The sequence below is a fragment of the Siphateles boraxobius genome, unplaced genomic scaffold (genome assembly GCF_051911475.1).
Source record: "Siphateles boraxobius isolate OS27281-9 unplaced genomic scaffold, OSU_SipBor_1 29, whole genome shotgun sequence".
NCBI lineage: Eukaryota > Metazoa > Chordata > Actinopteri > Cypriniformes > Leuciscidae > Siphateles > Siphateles boraxobius.
Window position 1 is genome coordinate 9,225,003 of NW_027508908.1, and position 6,072 is coordinate 9,231,074.

General features: G+C 36.3%; 1 long non-coding RNA gene across 1 annotated transcript; it reads right to left on the bottom strand.

The window, feature by feature from the left end:
- Positions 1-3,636: 3,636 nt before the first annotated feature.
- Positions 3,637-4,937, bottom strand: LOC143754008 (uncharacterized). The gene is made up of 4 exons (XR_013207858.1): positions 4,764-4,937; positions 4,583-4,660; positions 4,396-4,484; positions 3,637-3,725 (listed from the first exon to the last, which is right to left on the bottom strand). It is a non-coding gene; the product is annotated as an uncharacterized LOC143754008 (long non-coding RNA).
- Between the last annotated feature and the right edge of the window lie 1,135 nt (positions 4,938-6,072).

Consider the following 6,072-nt stretch of genomic DNA (forward strand, 5'->3'; position numbering starts at 1 on the left):
TCATTTCTGGAATTTTCCAAATAATCACATTTCACCTCCTCAAATTACTGTTGCAAATCTCTTCACACCACTTTCTTATGTGCGTATACACACACAAATGAAATGTCCGCAAGCACATTATATCATCAGCAGGTTCAGCATCTTAAATAACGACTAAAGAGCAAATGAAGCTTAACTTACATTTCAGAAACACGCACGGCAGGCCTTCATCGCAGCAAAGGTCTTAACTGCATCCTCTATTTCGATTCTCTGTGCCAGTTCTTTGGAGATTGTTGCCAGTCCATTAACTCTGTTCCCTGTTCACAAAACGTTCCCCATTCAAAGCAATCGGGACGTCACATATGAAACAGCCAGCCACCGCTGTCAGCGAGCCGAGCCGCCGTATTCAAGCACTGAGGGCGCGGACGCCGCGCCCATACCTCCGGTTCAGTTTCCCGAGCCCACGAAGTGCGGCGAAAACATTTTCGGTGTAACTGCCAGACGGTTCAGCTCGTCTGCGACAATCTTTGCGGCATCCATCTTCATTGAATTTTGATATCAGATAGAGCCAGCCAGAGCACAGCATAATAAGTAGCCATGCGGTTCACTTGGAGGGCGGGGGCAAAAGCACCGGGTTATTCAGTATGGAAATACACACAGACAATGACACGCCACGCCCCTACTGCATGCTAGAATCTCCGAAAACAAGCCGATTTCAACCTCAAAATGTAAGCTTTTAAATATAGCAATACTGCTATCTCAAACATGGAGAGGCTTCTTCGTGATTTCAATTAACAGATTCTCCAAAAAATTGAAAATCACCAATTTAAAAAAAAAAGTCTTCTTTCTCATTTTGCTCGAAAGTTGTGCTGCCGACTTGTGTCCCTGGTTTCTGTGACGGGTCACATATATATATATATATATATATAAATAGTGATAAACTCCTGACAGAACAGACAAACACAATCGAGATTTCAGTTCACAAACACAGAGCGCTGCTGAAGTGACAGAAGCTGGCGGCTTGTGTATTCAGGGGATATTTATAGCTTCCTGGTCAATGACGTCACTTGCTGTGACGCTCCATTTCTCCTTTGATTGATTTCATTCATGCTTCAGACGCGTTACGCTGGGGGGCGTTCCCACTGCGATTACACGCAGCGGTAGTCCCTGAAGGGGAACTTATTTTAAACATAACATGACAAAAATGTGCGAAATATATCACGAACAAAACAAAACAACTTGAATTGCTCTGTTTGTAAGAACTCTCCCGCAATCTAGCTTTAAAGGGTTAGTTCACTCAAAAATGAAAATTCTGTCACTAATTACTCCCCCTCATGTTGTTCCAACCCCGTAAGACTTTCGTTCATCTTCGGAACACAAATTAAGATATGTTTGATGAAATCTGAGAGCTGGCTCACTCCTTCATAGGCTGCTAGGTAATTGATATCTGCCAGCCCAGAAAGGTTAGTAAAGACTTCGTTAAAATAGTCCAAGTGACTACAGTGGCTCAACCTTAAGTTTATCAAGCGACGAGAATACTTTGTGTGAGCAAAAACAAAACAAAAACGACTTTATTCAACTAGTTATTTTCTTCCAGTCATTTAACTTAGTGTGATTGCGTAGAGCTATGTCACACGTAAGCTCACTATTGTCTGACGCTGGTCATGTGTGTGATGCGTGTGACGTACAACAACAGAAGCTTACGCTATTACACTTGTGAACTGACACGAGGACAACAGAGAAGGAAATGAATAGTTGAAATAAAGTCGTTATTTTTTTATTTTTTTTTACACACAAAAAGTATTCTCGTCATTTGATAAACTTAAGATTGAGCCACTGTAGTCACCCATATGAAAAAAACCTGCATGGTTCATATACAGCAACCATATATCTTCCTTACTTAAATTGGCCAGAATTACCTTATGTGTTTCATGTAAGACCAATACATGTCCTATACAAAATCAGACCGATTATGGCCCCTTTCATACTAAATAGCACACATACAACTTATAGGGGATTTTTGCGTCATATATGAATACTGTAAAAAGTCTTATATGAGTTGTACATGACAAAAGTATGCAATGGTGTATGGTATTAGTAGAAAACACCCGATATTCATATACAAATCATTTAAAGTTCTTATATTGAATCATATGTTAGTCAAATTAAAGTCATATAGGATTTATACACATTTTGTGTATTTTTTTTATACGTGTTATATAAAGTATATCATACAGATTTCATGTTTAGATGACCAACATCACTTATATGAAGTTTGCAAATTTGGAAATTGTACAGTGCAGAAGCTGGTTGGAGGATGTAGTGTCAAAATATCTCTGACCTTTATGAGGACTGGTCATTTTCCTTCAGGATTTGGACAGTAAATTTGAAATCTCAACAGTTTCAAAAGTGTTTCCTCTCGCAACACTGACACAGTGTTATAATATGAACACTAAGAGTAAAATATGACCACCAATGTAGAGAACAACAACACTGTTACAGAGCTGGGTGCAGCTTTGTAGCAAACACTGGCAGAGTTACAATTCTACACTGTTCGGGTGTCGACCTAACACTTTTAAAGAAGATGAAAATCATTCATCATGGAATTCTTCTCAGCCTTAGGAGTCGAGTATTACACCATCCTGGTGTTGATAGAACACCTTTTTACAAATAAAAACAACACTAAAGGAGTTACCGGTTTTTCTTATTAGGGTTCTGCATTACCTACTTTAAAGAACTGTAAAATAAATTGACAAATCATTTAATCTGAAAAGAATAAATTCACTTTGAAATAAACATCACTCTATATTACGTGAGCTTAGAATTATACGGTTCTATCTCCACTTTTTGTCGAAATTGAGTTTTTGACATGATCTTATCCATTGGGTGTTTATTAATGCCTGTGTGGTGTTATTTTTGTAAAAAAAAAATATTTTGTTTGTAGTTATTAATAAAATAAAAAGGTTCCATCTCACAAAACAGCAGGGATGTAAAAACATTGATGCTCAATATCTCAGAACTACCCTAAACGGAGATAGAACTGTATAATTCTAAGCTCACGATTACTCTTTCAAAACCTTATTTCAAAACAATCCAGAAAGTTAAATCGTATAACCTTAGTCTGGGATTATAGGGCAATTCTGTTCATTGTAAAGTAAAAAATAAAGGCAAAATGCAAACAGTGGATTTAACAAACTATTTATGTTATTAACGAACAAGCCCCTTTACATCATAGGTTAACCTTTAAAATAAACAATGAATGCACACTATAGGCATTTCTGTCATCCGAATTATATGAAATCTGCTTATCAAATGGTCTGTAATACTTCAAATACTGAACATGTCAGTGAATGTAAGTCCTGTGTCAGTGAAGTTGATTCAGTACCTTCGACTCTGCAACAGTACAGTGCTCGAGTCAACAACATTCAGCAGATGAAGAACAGTTGCAGGATACGAGTTGATCAGTTGCAGGATACGAGTGGATCAGTTGTGTCCAGTTGCTAACAGTAGTCAAATATCTTCATTTGTGTTGTGAAGATGGAAGAAATTCTTACATGTTTGGAACGACATGAGGTGAGTAATTAATGACAGAATTTCCATTTTGGGTGAACTAACCCTTTAAGAATAAATTAAGACACCCACATAAGAAATCTCACTAATAGTCAGCCGCCGGAAAAATCTGTGTTCCCTTTTTGTGGCTGTGATGTTGGACAGGTGATGGGCAGATATTTCCCAATCAGTGGAGTCTAAAATTAAACAGCAAGAAAACATCTACCTGTCAAATCATGAAAACAATTGGTTTGAAAACTAATTTTAAGTAAAAAATAAAAATAAAAATTACTTTTGTAAAGTAATTTGACTGGACAAATTCAAAATGAGTGGTAAGAAACATAAAATATAGTTATACCAAATAGCAACAAAGCTATAATTATTTTTTATGTTTGTGCCCATGATTCTCTCATGTTATCTGTTAAATCTTAACATCACCAGGTTCTAGTCTGTACAGTCTTTAAACACCAAGCCTGGTTAGCCTTAGCCACTCGGTGCATCATAGAAATGCTCCTAGCAAACACAAATAGCTAAATCAATACATTTAAACATGAAAGTATAACCACCAAACATCAATCAAAAGTTATTCTGATAAGTACATTTTGCATAAATATTTAATCTGAAAGAATTAGTTACCCATTATAAGAAAATTGGTCCTCCAAAAAAGGAAATAAAGTGACAATTTCACGTGCATTGTTGGTCTGCAGTCTGTGGAGTTGTTCTTCTGTTTTTCAGTTATACAATGTGTGCTGGTAAACGAGAGTAAAAGATAGTTTGAGGATAAATACATACTTTTAATATTTGCACATCACAAATATTGTCATACAACTATATATATCACGTATTGTAATGAGTTAAAACACTTACTATTTGTTTTTACTGTTAAAAGCAAAAACCGTGTCAGCACTGTGTCACGACTCAAAGAAGATGCAGGCCTAGTCGTCTATGGGCCTAGTCTGTGAGAAAGGTTTAGGCGCGCACATCACATACATATCGTTACAAAACAATATAATGCCATGAAATATATGTTGTAAATTAGGTTAAAAACACTTACTTTCGGTGTTTTTCCTGTTAACATTACAAGCAAACCTCCTCGTCGTCAGCTCCGTATTGAGTCCAAGAAGATCGTCGCCTTTGAGATAAGTTTCGGGTCGTTTAGGCGCGCAAAGCATTTAAATATCGCTATAAATCAATATATAATAAAACACATATTGTAAATTAGATAAAACACTTACTTTCGCCGTTTTCCTGTTAAAAAGCAAACCCATCCTGGTCTGATCTGCATCGCGCGTCAACGGAAATGCCCCCCTGAGAGCGGTTTAGCCGTGCACAGCACATACACATTATTATAAAACAATAAGACGTTATAAAATGCATATTTAAATGCGATAAAACACTTAATCCATGAGTTTCCCTCGTCGTATGCCTTGCATCGCGAATCAAAGAAAATGGCATCTGTGAAAAAAGTCTCAGCTCGTTTCGTCGCACTCAGCGCGTAAATGTCCCAGATGTAACTCATCACAGTGTTATTTAGATCAGAGGGTGCGGCAAATTAACAAAGTTGAGTCAAATATGTTTCTATAACAGTGAATAAAATGTTGAAAATTGGCTGGAATATATTTTTGTAGACTGGGTACAGTTGAGACATAGGTACAGTTGAGACACCTTAAATAACTTGCGTGCGCAGCAAGCTCAACTTGTGATTTTTGCTGTGCACATGCGTATTAGTGTCCTCTTTGATCGTGGGAAATTTGAACAACGGACGCATCTCTGATTCGAAGATATCGGCAAAAGTTTTTTTTTCTAAGATAAGACGTTCACTTCACCATGCACACTCCACAATGAATAGCTTATTATCCTTATGTGACTGTTAAACGTCACTGGTGTCATCACAAACGTCATTCTGTGCCCTAAAAACTGGCATATTTCATGGTATTGTGTCATACAAGATCATTGCAAAATCTAGAGAAATGTGCAAGGTGGCCAACGGGGTATGATTGAAACACACATGTCTCAACTGTACCCCCGATAGATTTCTATTAAGAAACACACTGTTTAGTTGTTCAGTGTTATGATACCAGGTTTAACGTCGTAATTAGCCAGCATAGGACACAAATGAAAATAAAATTTGATATTTGTGATATTTAAACTGTGTATTATTAATAAATATATTAAATATATTGTTCCTGTTTTATATATTTTAACCAGTGCTATTTTAAATAAAATGAATGAATTTAAATGGATGAATAAATAAACAAGTTGCCCATTTGTGTTTTTTTCTTTATTTGTCTTTATTTACTATATTTGCAATGAACATTTAGTTACCTATACATCATTAAAAATGGGTGTCTCAACTGTACCATGTTACTGTCTCAACTGTACCACATATGGGTACAGTTGAGACAAAGTTAAGACAAAAAGCACCTTATTTTTATGAGCTAATTGTGGAAAATATAAACTACTAATGGGTATAACTTCTTTTCAGTATCTATTTTTGTGTGAAAAATCAAAACGCAAAAAAGTGTCTCAACTGTACTCAGTCTA